At 47.4% G+C, this 22,976-nt stretch overlaps 1 protein-coding gene across 1 annotated transcript in view; it reads right to left on the reverse strand.

Annotated features, from left to right (window-relative positions):
• Window positions 1-22,976, reverse strand: part of STS (steroid sulfatase) — a 156,573-nt gene that overhangs the window by 101,985 nt on the left and 31,612 nt on the right. The window contains exon 2 of the mRNA XM_027607863.2: window positions 15,208-15,347. The gene's annotated coding sequence lies outside the window, so the exon portion shown is untranslated. The remainder of the gene's footprint in view (window positions 1-15,207; window positions 15,348-22,976) is intronic.

Genomic DNA, 22,976 nt, shown 5'->3' on the forward strand with positions numbered 1-22,976 from the left:
TGAAGAATCAGGAAAACTCAGCACGCCATGGAGGGAAATAGCTAAATGCCCACATTCTGTTTATGCATATTTACGCTCTCTTGTAAGCACAGTTAACACACGAGGTCCCTCCCACCCCGGATTGTGGAGCCAACAGCCAGCTTCACTGTAACACAGAAGTGGGGACTTCAAACTCTCTGTTGGCTCCAAGAGCATCAACTTCACGGCTGTGTTTCCCACTGTGCTACGAACTTCGAGGGGCCAGGAGACCATTCTCCTTATGCTCTCCCAGACAATGAACTCAGCTCCTGGGATGGGGTGGGACTTAGGAAATACCTGTCATGCACTGATCTGTGCAAAGGTCATGATTTTTACAGGTACGTGTAACCCCAGACCTGCCCCAAGTTATCACATCAAGGATTCTTTCCCAAGTTAGAAAATAATTCTTCTCTTATATGCAAGTTCAGTTGTACATATGGATCCTTCTTCTGCTAAAGCTCCAACTGGGAACACAACGTTGAAATAGCTCAAGCTCTAAATTTTCCTGTCAAGCACTACATCTGTGCTCTATGGTGAAACCTTAAATTAGGGTTTGTTTTTTCACCATTATCCACAAGACCTTTTTCTCAGATCATTTAGAAACATGAAAATTTTAAAATTAGTATTTATGAATTCAAGCAATAGGGAAGCTGTAAACCCAGTCCTTCCTCTGCCTGAAAGTATAAGCAGAGACTTTCTTGACTGAATCACTAAAGATAACCAACATTGTGCAACCCTCCAGTTGTGAGAACTGCCTCACTCCTTACGGTTTCCGTACATCCTGGAAATGCTCGAAGACAATGCCAACACAATTCACGTGTGGAGTGCAAAGGGGGAGATGAAAACAGCACGCTAGTTGTTTCCTGAATAAAAATGTTATGTCCTGAGCAATGCAGAAAAATCGATCAGCGCCTCTTAAAAATGTTTCCTCTACAGGAGGGGACCGGTGTAATTTTTAATAAAATTTGTAAGCTCTCAAAATGGATTACGGGAAAAGACTATCAATTTGCTTGCCAAACCTAAACGAATAAATTATTTTCTCTGATAGCCATGGGGTCTGTGTGATCTATCAAATAATAAGTAAAGTCACAACACAGTTTTTCAGCATAACTTGGGTTAGCACTTCCTTCAACTTAGGATATAGATTTTATTGAACACGGAGACACCCATGCCTTTTCTTTAATGCTTCTGGATTAAGCTATTATTACTATTATTATTATCATTATGGAAAAGCTTTAATTATTGATAAATGGGACGAGATTTTTTTTTTTTTTGAGAGAGAGAGGGCATGGGGGAGTGGAAGGCGCAGAGGGAGAGGGAAAGAGTATCTCAAGCAGGCTCCACGCTCATCATGGAGCCTGATGTGAGGCTGGACGTGGGGCTCCATCCCACAACCCTGAGCGGAAACCAAGCGTCGGATGCTTAACCGACTGAGCCACCCAGGCTCAATAATTAATAAATGGGACAAGATCTTTTAATCAAAGTATGAGGACAAAACATTTGAAACGCCCATCATGTAGCTCCGGAATGAGTATCAGCCCTGTCGTACGGCCCAAACAGATACCATAGATGAAAACTGGTAAAACGTGAAGTTTGGAGCCAGAATAAGCCGGTTCCAGCCTCAGTTTTAATGCATTTCCTGTGTGGCTCTCAGGAAATTTCCTAACCATTTTGAGGCTCAACTTTCTCACTGTCAAGGAGGCCACAGATATTGCTGTTGTACAGACGGGGAGGCAGCCAGTGAGAGTTTTTAGGCTAAGGTGGCACATGCATCGTCATCAATGGCCTCTACATACCAGTTAAAACTGCAATAAGGAAATGTTAAGTATCTAGTAACCCATGTAGATGAAGGCAGATGGGTTCCTGGAGCGTGGCAGGCAGACGCTGGAAGGGTCTCTGAGTAAGGCTCCAGGAGGGCGTGAAACCCGAGTGCCCGCAGAGGCGCCCGTGGTACTGAAACGGGGTGGGCCACCCCGCCCCACACGGCCAGGGGCTTCCTCCTGCCGGTCCTCATTCTCTGGGTTCCTCTCTGCAGAGACTGGGCCATCCCAGACAACAGCCGCTGATAGCCGCAGGTCATGGATGTCAAGGCCAGGTCTCCGACCGGCAAGACCTATGTAAGCGTCCCAATTAGCACACATATTCCCCTCAGCTTTGCACAACCTCCCTGTTCTCTATAAACACAGGCAAAGGACCAGAATACCGTTGCAAAGGGTCTCTAACATGAGGGTCTCTAACATGAGGGTCTCTAACATGAGACAAAAGGACCCCCCCCAAAAAAACTTAAAACCATCAATCAACCAATCCATCAATCAATAAGAAGACAAATAAAAGATGCTTTGCAAAAAGCACATTTAGAGAACAAAACACAAGTTTTGGAAATGCAACATATGACAGACGAAATAATTCAGCCGGGAACAGTAAGTTGAGGGTATTTCAAAGGAAGATGGAACAAAACAGCGAGGTGATTGGTAACAGGGGAGAAGATATGAAACCGGGACATCCCAAGAGGGATCCAACTGGCGGAAAAAAAGAAAGAGAAAGCATGTACAGGATAAATTACCAAAGCGGTAACACAAGACAGAGTCTCAGACATTAGAAGATGTGAATGTCCATGTTGAACTGACGACCACATGTCCAACATCCCGAGTGAAGACAGACCCAGAGGAAAAGCCCGTCGTCGTCGAATCTTAGGACACAGAGGGCAAAGGAAAGGTCAAATGTGCATCAAAAGGGGGGGTGCCTGACATCCAGCAGCAGAAAGACTCAGAGTGGCTTTGGTGTTTCAACAGCCACACTGCATGGTATCTGATAATGGTCCCCGAATCCAAAGGCAAAATGATTTCCAACCTGGAGTTGCACACCGGCCAAACCACGGGGGCCCCAGCTGTGTGCGCCCAGGAACAGAGCCCGTGCACACAACCAGCACCTACTGTTTGCAACTCAGGCAGCTGGCCTCCACTTCCAAGGAACCTGCCACTTGGTGTAGGGCAAGAGCATTCACTCCCAATTGCCCGCCTTTCTGAATGTTACACTCTCTTCACCGACATCCCCAAACAACAACTGGGTAGAAATGTCACATGTATCTTGGGGGGGGGGGGCAGCAAAACATGATTAATAATAACTGCAACAATTAAATCCCCGTTCTCTCTTTTACCGTGAAATTGGGAAGCTGGTGCTGAGGCAGCAAAAAATCACTCTTTACTCCCAACGTAATTCAACCGGACGGAAGCTACCTCCCAGAGCACGGAATTCACCCCTCTTCACTGGGCGAGCCTGCAGGATCACATATTAGCTCAAGACTCTGTTTTATGGGAAAGTGACCCCAAATAGGGTCTTTCTCTTTTCTCTTTCCGTGAGGTCAAGGCACCACACGTGTCCAAGCCCAATAGTGTTATCTGCAACAAGACGCACCAGAAACTACCCTCGAGAAGAATGTGGGGTGAGAAACACTGTGAGCAGCCACAGAGTAGTTCAAAGGAGATAGGCCATTATTACCCATCGGGTTGGAATGGAGACAGATAACATAAGCCCTCGGCTAAGAAAAAAGCAGGAGGGTAGGCAGGGTGGGCGGGAAGACGGTAACAAGCAACATCCTCACTAAAAAAATGTCAAACAACGAACAAGAAACCAATTATAAAACTAACAGAAACACGAAAAATACCCAGTCTCATCAGGAATCGAAAATTAAGATGAACACACAAGGAAAATATTGCTTGCGACCTACCAAATTTGGTTGTGCTAACACTGTCTCATGCAAAAGAGGAGGCGTCGTGGGGACTCTTGCTCACTGGTCGTGCAAATGCAAAACTCGGACAGACTTTCGGGAGCACGTTGGACAATCACGTATCTCAACATTTTCAAAGTCTTGGACCAGCATTTCCGTTTCTAGGAACTTATCTTTTTTTTTTTTTTTTTTTAATCGAGACAGAGACAGAGATAGTGAGAAAGCGCATGAGTGGGGAGCAGAAGGAGAAGCAGACTCCCTGATGAGCAGGGAGCCCGACCCAGGACTCGATCCCAGGACCCCGGGATCACGACCCGAACCGAAGGCAGATGCTTAACTGACTGAGCCACCCAGGTGGCCCTCTAGGAATTTATCCCACGAAAATACCGAGGGATACACACAAGCCACTTACCAACTCATTCCTGCCAACATTAGAAATCTGTGAACCTACAAGCACTGGGGAAAGGTAAATAAATTACATAATAAAGTATTATGCAGCCCTGAAAATTCTTGAGTTTTGAAGACTATTTTTGTCATGCACAAAGGTTCACGGTGTAATTTTCGTGTGGAAAAGGCAGAACCTGATATTAAGACAGCATGATCACAAATTTAAAAAAGAAACGATTCACATCTCTACATGGATATGTATGTGTTTAGAGGTGTATCTGTGTGTAGAGATACATGTATGTAATTGGAAGGAAACAGGACGTAACTTCATTTATAATCAGTTTTGAAGGCGTGGGATGACCAGACGTTTTCACACAGTTTTGAAATAATTTTTTTTTTAAGATTTTATTTATCTGACAGAGAGAGACATAGCAAGAGAGGGAACACAAGCAGGGGGAGTGGGAGAGGGAGAAGCAGGCTTCCCGCGGAGCAGGGAGCCCGATGCAGGGCTCGATCCCAGGACCCTGGGACCATGACCTGAGCCGAAGGCAGATGCTTAATGACTGAGCCCCCCAGGTGCCCCGGTTTTCAAATACATTCTTGCATTTATCAAATATTCTACTTATTTTTATAGTCAGAAAAAAAAGCCTGCAGAATACAACTTAATCATATTGCCTTTGTGCCAAAGGATCAAATGTCACAATTAAATTTACAAAACTGCTCAAATACGATGATTTGCACTAACGAGAATAAAAAGACAATGAACCTGTGCATGCAGTTGGCCTGAAGAGACCCTAATTGAGACAACTTCAGTGTGATGAGTTCTGATTTTTAAATCAGGATGTTCCGTCAAAAACTGTGCAGCTGGTCCTTGTCATGCCATCATTAAAAAAAAAAAAAAGATTCTCTTTTTAGAGAAATCTTTTTAAGTGCTTATTCTTTTAGCCCAAGCACGTGGTCAATGCTTAATAAATACTCATTGCTAGAGAACTGAATTAACAGATTTCTCATCTCTGGAGTTCTTCCCTCGTGGAAGAAGGCTCTGATGATAACAGCGCAGTGTCTCAAGAAGCTAAAGGTCTAAAACCATATGGGTCTACATCCTTGTATGTGAAGCTTTGCAGACTCCTTTCTTTGTTGCAATTTTTTCGATATGTTTAGCTGGAAAAAAAAAAAAGAAAAGAAAAGAAAACCACTACCAAAGTGTGTGAAGAGGAGAGGGAAAGAGATCAAAGGCACAGACAAAACTGTTTCAGATCGGGGTGGGAACACTGTGGATTTGAACGGGGCACGTTAAGAACACCCCACCGGTGGTCATGACTTCATGGGGTCCGTCCTTGCCCACAACACCACAAGCCCAGAGTGCGGGGAGGGCTCAAGTTCATGTCTCAAAACTGTTCTCATCTGACATCGTGGGTGGGTCCACGGCCCTGCAGCCCATACAGCGGGTCGGGAAGCATCTAAATCAGTGTCCCAAGATCAGGGTGCCAAGCCTCCAGGGCAGCGCCCTTGAGCGGCGGGGGACCCGCCCAAACACACACAGAAGCCACGGAGGGCCAGCGCCTCGCGGGGAGATGGCTCCCTAGAAGAATGCACTGGGAAGAATGGCACGGATGGAGAGGACAGAAGGAAATCCTCCCGCAGCACAGCCGGAATGCAGACCGGATGCAAAGTGACATCCTGCCCAGCACGTGAAGGGGCTGATGCCTACCGTCTGCACTTATAGTAATGACTCACTGCACCGTAACTCTGCCCCCGAATCGTCTCCGGGTACGCGCGTGAGAGAGAAAGAGAGAGCGTGAGGGTGTCGATCCCACCGATGAGGCAGGGAAAGCTGAAACATGTCTTCTTCCACATCACACACGCCATAAGATGATTCAAGGTAAGAGTCTAGAGTTCCTTTATACAACCTCGACATGTCCTGCTAGTTTGACAAAAAGTTCTCTTAATGAGGGAATGACCTCATACCTCCTGCAGGCTTTTCACTATTATGAAAGAACACGGACCACAAAAAATGTCACAAAAGTACCCATTGTCAAATGAGTCACAAGAAAACAGGATGGTGGGGACTAATTCAGTTTTTGACATTCCTAATGAAGGTGACCTAGAATGATATTTCAAATAAAGTAAAGACCAGTATTCTCAGAAAAAAAAAAAGCTCACAAAGTTCTCTGATACTTGAAATGTGAAATAAATCTGAAGAGAAAAATCACACGTGCTTTTAGCTGTCCATATCATGTTCAGCATTATTAAATGTGCTTAACACGCTTCTCTCTGCACTGGCATACTAACGTCTCTAAAAGCCAAGGATGTGGTGAGGCCATTTCCCATTTTGAGCAAAGAGAAATGTCCCTTAGAGGCAAATGTACTCTGGAGTCCATGTTTTTTCTTTCCCCCTCAGAAGAACGAGTCTGATGCTTATTTCTGAAAGCAAAGAACGTACGTAAGTAATCAAGGAAATGACATGTGAGCCGCTATTGTAAATATATAAATATACATGAACCGTGCACTTCATCAACCCCCAACCCGAATGAGAGATCTTGAAATACACCAACCTTACAGATAACTGAAATCAGCTCGCTCCCCATTCATGTAGCAGGAAACGTTACATAATTAAACACACTCTGCAAATCCCCTCAGGCTCTGGAAACAGACTGTAAACATCTCAGGATTCCCCCACAGACTAAACTACGGTTATAAAAACATAGAACTGAGGAGATGCCCGGGTGGCTCAGTCGGTGAAGCGTCTCCCTTCGGCTCAGGTCATGGTCCCAGGGTCCTGGGATCGAGCCCCGCATTGGGCTCCCTGCTTGGTGGGGACCCTGCTTCTCTTCCTCTATCTATCTCTCTTTCTCAAATAAATGAGTAAAAAATGTTTAAAAAATTTTTTTTATATTTTATTTATTTATTTGAGAGCGAGAATGAGAGAGAGAGAGAGAGCACATGAGAGGGGGGAGGGTCAGAGGGAGAAGCAGACTCCCCGCCGAGCAGGGGGCCCGATGCGGGACTCGATCCTGGGACTCCAGGATCATGATCCGAGCCGAAGGCAGTCGCTCAACCGACTGAGCCACCCAGGCGCCCAATGTTTTAAAAAAATTTTTAAAAATGTAGAATTCAAAGAAACAACACACATCTTAGGTTACAAAAGAAGGATAATAGGAAAACATGATATTCGATGGTAAATTTCCGTCTTGTCATCAAATCCAGAGTTGATTTTAATAAAATACAGATATAAGGTAGCACAGGAGTACTAAAGTATCACCGCAGAACAGGTTTCAATAGTATCATGCTAACCACTCACCATCGACCCATTATGGTTTTAAAATTATAAGGCTGTGCCTCCACATTATAAAATCAATCTAATTACAGGCATTTTATTACTGTCTCCTGACATCTTAAACAAATATGAAGGTATGGTATGGATTATTTCCTGACTTCAAATAATCTCGTATTTCATACCTGGAACTGCATGGTCGTTTGTACAGAACTCACTCATTAAATGAAAAGTTTACTAATAGAAGCTTTTTAAAGGAAAAAGAATCCTAATCAGTACAACACCCCACATGTAGCGTAGATGAAGGGACTGTCTTTCTTCTTCGATATTGTGAGCTACACGACGAAAGCACATGTGGTGGAATGTGGTAGAAAATTCAGGGACCTGATTTTAAGATGTTGTTTCTGTGTATAAAGTACAAAGAAAAGCACATGCTTCTTCCAGGAATGAGATGCTTTGTCTCCCGTAAGGAACCCGCACGGGTTAATTGGAGATCATCTTTAACGAAGGCCAGCCTCCCTCATATTTGGCAAAGACACAGCTCGAGGCACCCCAGAGCTAAAGATCGTTCTCTACACTGGGGTACGTGAGAGGCCAAATTCTATCAGAAAGGTGATTTTTTTTTTTTTCTTTTTTGCAAGTAACCTTGTTTGACTAAAATCCAAGGAACGTAATTTACCATTAATAAGACATTGGAGGCATCTTTTTTTCGTTCATGCTTTCAACACTTACTACACAGCTACAAGGCTCTCTGTGTTATTGGAACATCGTAGGGAGCACCGTGTGTTTCCTGCCCCCATAGAGCATGCGGTGGGTCTGCAAGACAGAGGTGACTCAAAGCATCAGGACTGGATCGATGATCCCATCCGTGACAGAGTAACACTCCACACGGGGCACGAGAGTCGGGAGCGGGGAGGGGGCCTCACCTAGCTGGAGGCCTCGAGCCAGGAGAAGTCGGCTGGTGGGGGAGCCCCCGGGGGGTGGGGGGGAAGAGCGCCCGGCCCGTGGGAGAGCTTTATAATGCAATGTGTCTGCACGGGCAGAGACTGCAAGGGGGCCATGGTTGGGAGGAGTCCCCCAGTGGAGCTCCTGCCAGCCCTGGTTCCAGAATTCCATCTCCTTTCCAACAGGGAGCCACCAGAGAGCCCCAGCAGGGCCAGGCGGAGCATCACGCCTGGGTTTTGAGAAAATGCGTCTGGCTGCTAGTAGATGAACATAGTCCGTTAGGTCGCTGATGTGTTGCACACGCGTCCCCGCAAGACAGCTGAGCCCAAGGCGTGCCTGTATGTGGCGGCATGGATGGACAGATGTATGGATGGACAGACGAGGGGCCCGTGGGGACAATGCAAACAGTGGCTGATCTTTTTGCATGAGAACCCTCCGCATCTAAACGTCCTGTCTTCCAGTGTAACACATGTGTCTCTGCTGTTGTTCTCAGTCCCCACGGCCAGACGGTCTTGCTGCTCTCACTGAACCATGGCTAAGACCCAGCCGAGACCACGGGTAGACCCATCTCACCTTTATCTCAACCATCACAAACACGGGTCAGCGTCCGTGGTCCTCGGTTATAAAACAGGACAGACAGATAAATCAGGAGTTGCCACTGAGTTTACTCACAGCATCTTCTGCCCACAGGAAAGTCCAACGTACGTGAAACTCAGAGTTGCTCTGCTAGACGTGGGTGGGACCAACTCGGACCACGCCCCCCAGGCCTGATGAGGCTCCCAGGGGAGCCTTCCTTACGCTTCCAACGGGAACAGGGCGCCAAGCACGGCCTATGGGGCCCAGCGTCCTACATGTTTTCAGTAGAATGGATGTCAAGGTCGCAAACTAAGCGTTTGGCTCGAGTGTGTCTGTAGATGCCTTCTTAAAATGGAATGCTTTATTCCTTAGGTATTATGACCTGCGTCTTTTTTTTTAATGGACAGTAAAATTATTGTTCTAAATTCTGAAGCCAGACTGTGCTTGTCAAAAGAAGCAAGACAGGCTGTGATATTCGTGCTCTGATGCAAACACCCACAGACCCAGAGGGCACCTGAGCTAAGCCTGCTTCAGCAAACCACGCAAACACAAATGCACAATGGGAGGTCTATACCACACCACTGTTGGTATGCATCCTGAGTCAGCTCCCGTGACGGTATTCCATCGTGATCAAGCTCTCCTGGGGACCCTCTCAGGGAAAAGGAAGCAGGAGTAGGGTAAGTTTGCAAGGTGGCCCAGGAATTACCAACAACATGTTGTGAATGCACCTCTTGACAAGAACCCACTCAGCGCTCGATACCATGTCAACAAGCCACATGGAAAATCGAGGTGACGGGGTCCACGGTTATTCTGCAAACACTACCCAACAAAGACACAGGGATTCATCATCTTCAGAGTCGCAGGGAGGAGGTTTTGCCAAGTATAGCTCACAACCACACGGCATGATGACCCGTCCATCGCAAAAGGGACCAGGATACACTGAGCATCGCGGCAGGCATAGGCCTCCCCCATGCAGATGGAGGGGGGCACACAACACGTGCGTCTGACACACCAGTCCTGCACAAAAACCTGAAACTACACAGTCAGTGGAACCGAAACCCCTCCTCAAGCAGGAGAAGGACAATAACGCTCCGTACGTATTTTGCCCAATACTTATTCTTGCAAACTTCCAAACTCGCGAAACGGTTGAAAAGAAAAGCGAACTCCAGTATAGTCCTTCACTTAGGTTTACTGACTGCTTACATTTTGCAATGGTTGCTTTGCTTTCTGTCTCTCCACACAGATACACGTGCATATACACACCTGTACATCCTCGCATACCTTTTCTCCGTATCCGAAGAAAGGATGAGAAATGTATTTGTATTGGTGTATCATGATGTTTCATGGAAAGCTGCAGGGATCAGAAGCGTGACCCTCTCAAGAGCCGGGCGTGGGTCTCCTAGAAACAGGACATCGCCTCCATAACCACGACACCTTAATACCAACCGTGCAGACAAACAATGCAGTATCAGTCAACCCACCGACGACACAGGCCCCAAATTAACTCTGGCTCTGGGTTCCTTTTTCCCCCGTTCCACATTTGGGGACCGCTGTTCTGTTCCTTCATTTCTCTAAATCAGGAATAGTCCCTGACCTTCCTTTCCACCCCGTGACACTGACTATTTTGGAAGAATCCAGGTCAACTGTCTCTTACAATGTGCTACATTCTGCATTCGTCGATTCACTTCCTTGTGAACAGATTCCAGTGGAAGGCTTCCAGCAGGGACATTACACTCATGATTTGGTGTTCCTGTCACCTCCCATCAGGACGCACGTGACACCAACGTGCCCCACTGTCAAGGATCCACTCGGTCAACGGTACAATCTGCAGACGGCTTTATTTTCTCTCAACATGTGTCTGATCAGGAGCCTCCCCTTGTTCACTTTCTCAGACACACACGACAGAGTTAACCATAACTTTCCCGGTTGGCAGGATCTTGACCCCCAAATGCGCTTATTACCATGGGTATTTGCTGCCACAAAGTATCCTCACTAAGGACTTACAGTCTCCTGGAAACATCTTTTCATTGTCACCAAAGGATTAAAACATTACTCTCCTAGTATATATTTAAGCAGAGTAAATCAAGAGACTGTGGGCAGGCCTTGCCAAATAATATGAAGTCTCATAAAAAGGAAATTTTATTTTGTTTTGTTTCATAAGAAAACTTTAATTGCACTAATCTTTTTTTTTTTTTGGAGGGGAAAAAAAAAAGAGAAATATCAGAGATAAAAGTATTTTCTTGATTATCACCAGTCCACTTAAGGAGAGGGGAAAAGTGTCATATGCTGTATTCAAGAACCCTGAATTTTAAATTGTGAAGTACATTGAAATACCCCATGAGGATGGCTTTATGTTGGTGAGATATAATGGGTATTGTTATTAGGTATTTAGGCACAGATATTTTAGTCCCCACTGAAAGACTCACACTTTGCATCAGAACATTAAGAAAGAATAATGAATGCTGTATTAGTTTATCATGAATTAATCATGAGCTTTTTCAGCTGCATACTTTTAATTAGCTACTGGGTCTGTCAATTTTTTTTCTCAGCTCTTCTAGCTGGGTCCAAAGAATGCCAATGTCCCCTCTAGACTAAAATCACACACACACACACACACACACACACACACACACACAAAGGATTCAAAGTATTTCCCTGCAAAACGTACAGTTGTTTTCTAGGGGAATAAAAATAAAACTCTACTTAGCAGGTGCTTACAGCTTTGAAAGCTATGTCAGAACTCAAAGCCGGTTCCTGCACTCACGATAAGTTTAGAAAATAAGTTCTTCTTGAAAACCTCCCAAAAATTTGTTTCTGAGACAGAGAAAAGGAACGCACGGTCTTTTAAGGAACAAGTTACAGAAATCACAATAGAAAATGAATCTGTTAAGCTGTTAAGCATTAAGAATGAATACAAGTGAAGACTTTAAGCCTCCACAGATGTTTCCTCTAGTAGGAGAATCCTCTGCTGTGGGGTTTCCATTTAAGAGGGAAAAAAAAATCCTAAAAGGTCTTTCTCTTTTTGTTCTTTTTAATTCTTATTCTAACGCAGATCCCTGAAAGTAAAAGACCACTGAATATATTACAGGAAGAAAGGGAAGATTAAGTGAGCAAGCAGGGTTTCTGCAGCTCGGCACCGTTGAGGTTTGGGGCTGGGTGGATCTCTGCGGTGGGGCTGGGCTGTGCAGGGTGCTGAGCGGCACCCCTAGCCTCCACCCACCGGACGCCAGCAGCAAAGCTCCCCCAAAGTCATGAGGCCAAAAATGCCTGGACACTTGCCAGAGTCCCATCCCCGAGGGCAAAAATTGCCCTGATGGAGAACTGCCCGCCGGCCCTCGGCAACGCAAGCGTCCAGACTGGAGTTTTGAAGATCCTTAAATCTCGCTGCCGGCCACCCTCCCGCCAGTGCCTATCGCCCTGGGTGCCAGGAGCATCCTGGTCATCCGCATCTTTGTCTCCCCAACATCATCCTTCACCTTTCAGTCACCCTAGGAACCTGTCCTTTGCACTGCCGTTTTCCAAGAGGGAACGGGGACACCGAGAGCTTTATCTACTTCCTGAGGGCACAAGGTCAGCGGGTGGAGATGCTGGGATCCACATCCCAGGATCTCCGACCCCATGACATGGTTCCGCCTTCGGGAGCCTTCCCCACCAGCGGGAACCCATATCTTCTCTGAAAGCACCTCTGTGCACACAACTCTGAGCCTGCTGACACAGGGGATGGTGACCTGCTCTGAACACCCAACAGTGCCCACCTGGACATCTTAATGGCAGAAGAAGCTGCCCTGTCCCTCCTCACTCACCTCCACCAGCGGAGGAGCTCCTCCTGCAGAAGGGACCCATCTGTCCCTCCTCACTCACCTCCACCAGGGGGAGGAGCTCCTCCTGCAGAAGGGACCCATCTGTCCCTCCTCACTCACCTCCACCAGGGGAGGAGCTCCTCCTGCAGAAGGGACCCATCTGTCCCTCCTCATTCACCTCCACCAGGGGAGGAGCTCCTCCTGCAGGAAGGGAGCTGTCCCGTCCCTCCTCACTCACCTCCACCAGGGGGAGGAGCTCCTCCTGCAGAAGGGACCCATCTGTCCCTCCTCACTCACCTCCACCAGGGGGAGGAGCTCCTCCTGCAGAAGGGACCCATCTGTCCCTCCTCACTCACCTCCACCAGGGGAGGAGCTCCTCCTGCAGAAGGGACCCATCTGTCCCTCCTCATTCACCTCCACCAGGGGAGGAGCTCCTCCTGCAGGAAGGGAGCTGTCCCGTCCCTCCTCACTCACCTCCACCAGGGGGAGGAGCTCCTCCTGCAGAAGGGACCCATCTGTCCCTCCTCACTCACCTCCACCAGGGGAGGAGCTCCTCCTGCAGGAAGGGACCCATCTGTCCCTCCTCACTCACCTCCACCAGGGGAGGAGCTCCTCCTGCAGGAAGGGAGTTGCCCTGTCCCTCCTCACTCACCTCCACCAGGGGGAGGAGCTCCTCCTGCAGAAGGGACCCATCTGTCCCTCCTCACTCACCTCCACCAGGGGAGGAGCTCCTCCTGCAGGAAGGGACCCATCTGTCCCTCCTCACTCACCTCCACCAGGGGGAGGAGCTCCTCCTGCAGAAGGGACCCATCTGTCCCTCCTCACTCACCTCCACCAGGGGAGGAGCTCCTCCTGCAGGAAGGGAGCTGCCCTGTCCCTCCTCACTCACCTCCACCAGCGGAGGAGCTCCTCCTGCAGGAAGGGAGCTGCCCTGTCCCTCCTCACTCACCTCCACCAGGGGGAGGAGCTCCTCCTGCAGGAAGGGACCCATCTGTCCCTCCTCACTCACCTCCACCAGGGGAGGAGCTCCTCCTGCAGGAAGGGAGCTGTCCCGTCCCTCCTCACTCACCTCCACCAGGGGAGGAGCTCCTGCTGCGGGAAGGGAGCTGCCCTGTCCCTCCTCACTCACCTCCACCAGGGGAGGAGCTCCTCCTGCAGGAAGGGAGCTGCCCTGTCCCTCCTCACTCACCTCCACCAGGGGGAGGAGCTCCTCCTGCAGGAAGGGAGCTGCCCTGTCCCTCCTCACTCACCTCCACCAGGGGAGGAGCTCCTCCTGCAGGAAGGGAGCTGCCCTGTCCCTCCTCACTCACCTCCACCAGGGGAGGAGCTCCTCCTGCAGGAAGGGACCCATCTGTCCCTCCTCACTCACCTCCACCAGGGGAGGAGCTCCTCCTGCAGGAAGGGACCCATCTGTCCCTCCTCACTCACCTCCACCAGGGGAGGAGCTCCTCCTGCAGGAAGGGAGCTGCCCTGTCCCTCCTCACTCACCTCCACCAGGGGGAGGAGCTCCTCCTGCAGGAAGGGACCCATCTGTCCCTCCTCACTCACCTCCACCAGGGGAGGAGCTCCTCCTGCAGAAGGGACCCATCTGTCCCTCCTCACTCACCTCCACCAGGGGAGGAGCTCCTCCTGCAGGAAGGGAGCTGCCCTGTCCCTCCTCACTCACCTCCACCAGGGGGAGGAGCTCCTCCTGCAGGAAGGGACCCATCTGTCCCTCCTCACTCACCTCCACCAGGGGAGGAGCTCCTCCTGCAGGAAGGGACCCATCTGTCCCTCCTCATTCACCTCCACCAGGGGAGGAGCTCCTCCTGCAGGAAGGGAGCTGTCCCGTCCCTCCTCACTCACCTCCACCAGGGGGAGGAGCTCCTCCTGCAGGAAGGGAGCTGCCCTGTCCCTCCTCACTCACCTCCACCAGGGGGAGGAGCTCCTCCTGCAGGAAGGGAGCTGCCCTGTCCCTCCTCACTCACCTCCACCAGGGGAGGAGCTCCTCCTGCAGAAGGGACCCATCTGTCCCTCAGGCATCGGAAGCAGAAAAGCAGTTGAGATCAACCAGGAGAACCATGAGCAGAACGCTCCCCACCACTAGTTTGTAGCCTGGGCGATTCACCTAGAGTCACCTCAAAGGTCTAGGAAATGCCTTCAACCATCGATAAACTCTGCACCCCATACTGCTCACGTTCCCCACACACACACCACGTGCTCCTGCAATCAGACCATGCACACCGCCCTCCTCCGTGGTACTGCCTTTGCCTAGAAAGCACGTGTGCCCCCTACGGATCTCCCCTTGGCAAACATGACCTTTCGTGGGATGGGTGGGCTCTGCTTTCACCTTGTCCCTGCAATGCGAGATCTCGCACAACACACCATTTTCACGCTCACCAAGTACTCAGATGTGACTTAAACAGTGGTCACGGGGAGGCACACACTTTGTCAACAATGAAACGTAGTGAAGGGACTACATGAGTACTTCCTGTACTCACACGGGTGCCAACTGAAGATCGTCTTGGACGGCTGACTTCAGAGATGTTAGCTTCTGGAGACCACCATGTGCGGGCTCTCAGCAGACACGTGTGATGCAAGCGGCTCTCAGCAGACACGAACGAGGGGCACTGGACTCATCCTGTGAATTCGTTCAAAGGAAGAAGAGTCAGACGCTGCCCGAGCACTGGCTGAAACCCTCCAGCGCAACAAGCTCTTTCTTGCCTCGAGGATCTCTCCCCCTGCAGGTCTCTTCTTTCCACTCGCTGCCTGACCCCTGCTCACCTACAGGTCTCAGCAGACTCGCCACCACCTCAGAGAAGCCCCCCGGGTTACCAACACCAAGCAAATCCGTCCCTCCCCAGCTAACCATCCTAGCACCGTGTCTCCCCTCGATACCACTGATCACTCTGTGCAATAATCTATTTAGGAAGTTTCTTCTTACTTGGTTTCTGTCCTTCCCACGGGCTCAAAGGATCAAGAGCGGAGGGGCCATGTGTCTGCCACAGCAAGCTCTCAATAAATATTTTCTGAGTAGAGCTGGGCTTGCAAACGCTGGCTTGTACGACTGTCCCCTCTGTGTTTTTATAGCCCAGGAAGAATGTTTCTCACATGTTTAAATGGTTGGGGAAAGAATACTTGGTGGCACATGGAGAGTATATGAGATTGATATTTCAGTGTCCACAAAGAAAGTGTGCGGGAACACAGCCACATCCGTGCACTCCCTTATCATCTGTGGCGGCGTCCGCGCCACACGGTCGGGCGTCACTAGCTGCGCAAGTGATTGTTTGGCTTCAAAGCTGGAAATATTGACTGTCGGACACTTTACATGAAAAGATTTTCAGCCTCTGGAATAGAGTCCTACAGGGGAGTTCAGCTTTGAATCTACTCAAGAATATATATATCTTTAGGGACACCTGAGTGGCTCAGTCGGCGAGGCGTTTGCCTTCGGCTCAGGTCACTCTCCCAGGGTCCTGGGATCGAGTCCCACATCGGGCTCCCTGCTCAGCGGGGAGCCTGCTTCTCCCTCTCCCTCTGCTGCTCCCCCTGGCTCACGCCCTCTCCCTCTCTCTCTCTGACAAATAAATAAAATCTTAAAAAAAAAAAAGAATATATACATATTTTAGTTGTTGACATTTACACAAAATTAGCATATGCCTTGAAACAATTAACCTATAAATCTATTCTTCATGCTTTAGAATATGAAGTATAGTCCCACTTGTTAAGCCATATTCACAAGACAATACCACACTGGAGAAAAACTACTATTCTGTAGACTTTCGTAAACAGGGATCTTGCTTTATTGAAGATAAGCTTCCAGCAACAAATTCGTAGGTTCAGTCAGTGTCCCAGAAAGGTTATTTCCCACACCCTTCCCCCCGTCCATCTCCCCCCCACCGCCCCACAGATGGCATTTGAAACTGCAATCAATCTTCCAGCCTGGCATTTCATGTCGGATTCTGGTGGAAATGGAATGCCGTGCTGTCAACGTTGACCCTTGACCTCCCACTGCCGGGATGACAGAACCACCTGCCACGGTCATCTCTTCTGCCCACTCACCATGACATTATCGGGCAAGACTAAGATCGTATGGATGTGGATTTGAACAACCGGGCGACTCCCCCCTTGCGAGGCCGCAGAGATCCAAATCATCATTTTCCTTTCTCTTGTCCACCCCTTTTATTCACAGAAAATAGAGTTTAAGGTATCAGCATGGAAACGCTTTGACCCATATTGGATCCTTTCTGCTCACGACCCCTGGTGACTGACAAAGAAGAACAAACAGGTCAAAGGAGATTAAGTCACAATGCCTACCACAGCGGTATTACTGCAAGAAACCCTACCTGCCAAAGGAAAACAGCACAGGAAAGTCTAAAGGCCCGTGCTCAAAGGACGCTTTTCAAAACAGTCGCGGCGTTGTTCTCACCCACTGGCGATTCTGCCCCACACGGGTCATTAGGCAATGTCTAGAGACATTTTTGGTCCTCATGGTTGGGCAGGGACTACTGGCATCTAGCAGGTAGAGACCAGAGATGCCCTCAAATATCCTGTGATGCACAAGACAGTCCCCCAGCATAGAGAATCATCCACCCAGCCTTCCACCATGAAGGAGGAGTCGGTCTCAAATGTCAGCAGCATCAAGGTTTAGAAACTATGCACTAGGGCACTGGTCCAATAATCACTAGAGTGGGTGTGATCACAGAGGTAGGAAAAGAAGCTAGGAGGGGAGATCCAGGTCATGTCCAGTTTGTTCCAATGATCACACACAGCAACAATGTTCGTATCCATGACGCCTCCACTATTATAACGGTAAGTGACGTGAAAGTAAGTCTCTTTAGACACAATTTATAATCCAAGTTATAGTCACAGAACAAGACCAAGAGGTTATGTCTGCTTTATTATCAGGAACCCGTACACTGATGAGTTGGCGAATTCGCACATCGTAAGCATGCTTCATTACCCCTTCCTGTCTCCGTTTACCTGTAATCACTGGACCTGTCATTTACTCGCTCATCTGTCCGTCACTCTCCTGCCCTTGTCAATTCAGTTGTACAAGGCTACAAACCACAACAGGGATCTAAGGGATGGAGTCAGCAACCACCTCCACCCCCCACCCCCGTCCTTGATTTTGAGATGCAAAAAGCCCTTGAAATCAGAAAATTTTTGTAAACTCCAAGTTGTACTTGGCAGCAAAACCCCACCTGAACTGTGTGGACGTATCAGGGTGTTATCTTAACCTGTCAGTCACTGCTGCTGGCTGGTACCATGCTGCTTTGTTGTGACCTCAGGCTTACCTGTGCTGGGAAAACGTCAAAAAGAGTTCAAGACACCCCATGAGTAGCAGTGAGAAGAAGGAGAGAAAGCACCTGACACTAGCAGCAGCCGAGAGCTGTGGTCCTCAAAGAACTCTGGTTGTGCTGTGTCTCAGAAGGAGGTGGTAACAGGAACGTGGTAAAGAAACGGAAAGGCAGGTTGCTGAATTCTGGCTGACTGGCTTGCCATTGGATGACCCATCCTCCCAGTCTGTCCAGTACGGAGGGGTCCCAGTGTTCAAACTGAGACATCCCTGGGCAAACGTGGATGAGCCGGCCACCCTACTTACTTGCAAAGGTTGGCAGAATACAGAAGTAACCACCGCAAGCCAAGTGTGAATACTCAGATTGACTGAAGGAGTTTAAGAAGCTAATGGAAACTCATGGTGAAAACCATCTTCTGAACATGAAGGAGTGGAACATGCTGTTGAGGAATTTGCAAGAAGAGCCTTGGTGGATGCCACAGCACATGTCCTGACATCAAGTGAGGACAGAGGTCACCTTCCCTGCCAACTGCTGGTTGTGTTGATAACCGATGGCTCTCCGCTAAGTGGGTCTTTGGAAACTGCTCTCAGCCAGAGAGACCTGCCTTTCCCAAGGTGATACCACCCCCCCCACACACACCCTCAAGGTAACCATGGCTGGGTCCCAAAGGTGTACCCTCCTTGCTTCAAAGTGAGACAACTCTGAGAGTCATACGAGCTGCAGAGCGCCCTGTGACACACGCTGAGATCTTTATTGCAAGGGCATGACAATCCAACTTCTCCCTCTGCGTCATCCTCCTTACAAGTGTGGATCCTAAGAACTCACACCACCACCACCACCACCACCACCACCACCACCACCACCACCACCACCAAAACCCTCCTTGTCCCAGAATCTATTTCCTGGGACTGAACACAAGACAAGGGCTGATAAGAGCTTTAATCTTGAATGTGTGTACAAGGTGTATATGGATGAAACAGCCCCATCTTCCCACTAAGCTATAATCCTAGGCAAACCCTCCAAAAGCAATGAGAGAGAGGTCTTCAAACTCAGCTTGACGGTCCCCAGGTGTGTCAATGTCTCAGGTTGAGGCAAGATAGAGCAATCATTGATTAGAAAAACCAACAGCCAAGATGATTGTAATGTGAACTCAATTTACTGATTCATCAACAGGCAAAGAAGGACTTTCCAGAGAATATCTAAGACCCAGCATACCAATAACAAACATGCTGGGCTAGGAGTAAACCATGAAATAGTAGAGTTTCTGGTGTTCCCACTCATCTACTTCTTCTGAAATGCAATGCTTTAGGTACTTATTTGCTCTTTAATGTGAAATCTATGATATGGCCTTTTGACCAAGGAATTTTGCATTCTAGGAAAGAGCAAGAAAGCTAAACAAAACTGAGACAATCAATACACTTGATAGAGAATTTAAAGTAATGGTCATAAAGATACTCCCCGGACTTGAGAAAAGAGTAGAGGATCTTGGTAGAACCCTCAACAATGAGATAGAAAACATAAAAAAAAAAAATCGAAGACGAAGAACTCAATAACTTAAATTAGAAATACACTAGAAGAAATAAATAGTACACTAGAAGCAAAAGAAATAAGTAGTACACTAGAAGCAAAAGAATGAATCAGTGAGCTGGTGGATGGAGTAATGGAAAGCAATCAAGCTGAGCAAGTGAGGGAAAAATAATAATAAAAAATGAAAACAGACTAAGGGAACTCAGCAACTACATCACGTGTAATAACATTTGCATTATAGGGACCCCAGAAGGAGAAGACAGATAGAAGGGGGCAGAGAATGTATCTGAAGAAGCAATTAGCTGAAAACGTCCCTAACCTGGGCAAGGAAACAGAAATCCAGATCCAGGAGGCACAGAGATTACCCAAAAAGATCAACCCAAGGACCTCCAAACCAAGATACACAGTAATTAACAATGGCAAAAATAGTGATAAAGAGAGAATTTTACAAGCAGCAAGAGAAAACAGATACCCACAAGGAGAACCCCATAAAACTGGCAGTGGATTTTTCAGCAGAAACTCTGCAGGCCAGAAGAGAGTGGCATGATATATTCAAAGTGATGAAAGGAAAACAACCTGCAGCCAAGAATACTCTATCCAGCAAGACTGTCATTCAGAACAGAAGGAGAGACAGAGTTTCCCAGACAAACAAAAGTTAAAGCAACGTATCACCACGAAAGCAGCCTTAGGAGAAATGTTGAAGGGGACTCCTTGAACAGAAAAGAAAGACTCTTAAGTAGGAGTAGGAAAGGTAGGAAGCTTTACAAAAGCTGTAAAATTAAGTATATCTATAAAACCCAGTCAAGGGATTGACAAAATAAAAGGAGGCAAAGTATGACACCATATACGTAAAATGTGGGTGAGAGAAAAGAATGGATATAAACTTAAATGGCCATCAACGTATAAGATGTTATATATAAACCTAATGATAACCACAAATCAATCAATCAATAAATAAATAAAGATCAAGGAACCTAAGTATAGCACTAAGGAAAGCTAGCAAGCCCTGAGAGAAAACAAGAGAAGGAACAAAGAAGAACTACAACAATTACAAAACAAGCAATGAAATGGCAATTAGCACACACCTAGCAATAATGACGTGGAATGTAAATGGACTAAATGCTCCAATCAAAAGACAGAGGGTGACGGAATGGATAAAAAAGCAAGACCCATCTCTATGCTGCCTACAAGAGACTCATTTCAGACCTAAAGACAGCTGCACATCAAAAGTGAAGGGATGGAAGAACATCTCCCATGCAAATGGCAGTGAAGAGAGAGCTAGGGTAGCGATATTTATATCAGACAAAATACACTTTAAACACAAAGACAGTAACAAGAGACGAAAAAAGACATCATATAAGTGTAAAGGGTAACAATCCAATAAAAGGATATAATAATTCTCAATATTTATGCACCCAACATGGGAATACCCAGATACATAAAGCAGCCAATAACAATATAAAGGAAGGAAGTAAGACTAATACAGTAAGAATAGGGAACTTTAACACCCCACTTACATCAATGGATAGATCATCCAAATTGAAAATCAAGAAGGAAAGAGTGGCTTTGAATGACATATTGAGCCAGATAGATCTAACAGATATATTCAGAACGTTTCATCTCAAAAACAGCAGAACACACATTCTTTTCAAGTGCACACAGAACTTTCCCCAGAACAGATCACATGATCAGGCCACAAGACAAGTCTCAACAAATTCAACAAAATAAAATGTACAACATCAAAATAAAAAGCTTCTGCTCAGCAAAGGAAACCATCAACAAAATAAAAAGAAAACCTCCTGAAAGTGAGAAGATAAGTACAAGCGATAAATCCAATAAATGGTTAGTATCCAAAATATATAAAGAACTTATAGAACTCAACACACAGACAAATAATCCAACTTTAAAAAATGGGTGGAAGACATAAACAGACATTTCTCCAAACAGATGGCCAACAGATCCATGGAAAGAGGCTCAACATCATTCATTATCAGGGAAATGCACATCAAAACCACACAATGAGATACCACCTCACACCTGTCAGAATGGCTAAAATCAACAACACAAGAAACAAACAAAAAAAAGTGTTGGTGAGGATGTGGAGAAAGGGGAACCCTCCTGCCCTGTCGGTGGGAACGCAAACTGGTGCAGCCACTCTGGAGAACAGCACAGAGGTTCCTCAAGATGTTAAAAATAGAATTGCCATATGCTCTAGTAATTCCACTACTGAGTATTTACCCAAAGAACACGAAAACACTAATTTGAAAAGATACATGTACCCCAATGTTTCTTGTAGCGTTACTTTCAACAGCCAAATTAAAGAAATAACTCAAGTATCCATGAGGTGATGAATGGATAAAGAAGGTGTGTTATGTATGTGTGTGTGTGTGTGTGTGTGTGTGTGTGTGTGTGTGTGCACGTGCGTGCTCAAGCATGTGCACGTGCATGCCTATAGCGGAATAAGAAACATACCCTCAACTCTAAAGAACACACTGATAGTCACCAGAGTGGAGGCTGTTGGGGGCATGGGGGCAAGAGGTGATGGGGATGCAGGCGTGCACTTATTATGATGAGCGAGCACTCGGTGTCCTATGGAAGTGCTGAATCACTAGACTGTACACCTGAAACTAATATAACACTGTAGGTTAACTGTATTGGAATTCCAAAACAAACAAACAAGCAAACAAAAAAAAACCCAAAGAAAAGCAGAAGAAAAAGAAAAAAGAACAGCTGGGTCTCCTTAGTTCTCCCTCCTAGAGCCCAGGGAGTCAGGGAATGGGAAGGGAAGCTGGAGCTGACCCAGAACTGACCTACTTTTCTCATGCCTGTTGGCTCTCGCATTGTCTCATGGCCTCATTTCTACTGTTTCTCAAACCAGCCACCCACCAATCCACCCCAGGAAGCCCATACAATCCATGGGCATTCATTATCATTTAACCCCACTTTCCTATCCAACAACCCACCGATTCCTCCGATAACAGGTGGTGTTTATGAAAAGACGATCTCCCCTGGTGACGGGGAGGTCAAAGGTCAGGACTAATGCCAGAATCCATTTTGGAGTCTAGTCAGGCACACTGGTTGAAGAGCTATCCTGGAGGCCTGGATGGAGTTACCCCATGATGTGGAACAACCATCCTGTGGTGGGGCCAGGGAGGGGACTGCCTGGTACTGGGCACTGAGGGGCACCTGATCAACCCTGGCCAACACCTACAGTATGCACATGTGAGCCAGTGTTACCTGGCTTCCTTACGATTAGCTCCTGAAGGCTTCTGGTGCCCACTGTAGGATTGCACTGCTAAGTATCTGCCTCGTGAAAGTCAGGGTCAAGCGGTCATCAACTTTAAGGCCAGAGAGATAGAGCCAATAGGGCAAAATGTTGACAATTACTGAATCTATGATCATCTGTAGAGCCTTCCTTTCAATTACCAAGGATAATTCGTACCAGA

Source organism: Zalophus californianus, chromosome X (genome assembly GCF_009762305.2).
Source record: "Zalophus californianus isolate mZalCal1 chromosome X, mZalCal1.pri.v2, whole genome shotgun sequence".
In the NCBI taxonomy this organism is placed as follows: Eukaryota; Metazoa; Chordata; class Mammalia; order Carnivora; family Otariidae; genus Zalophus; species Zalophus californianus.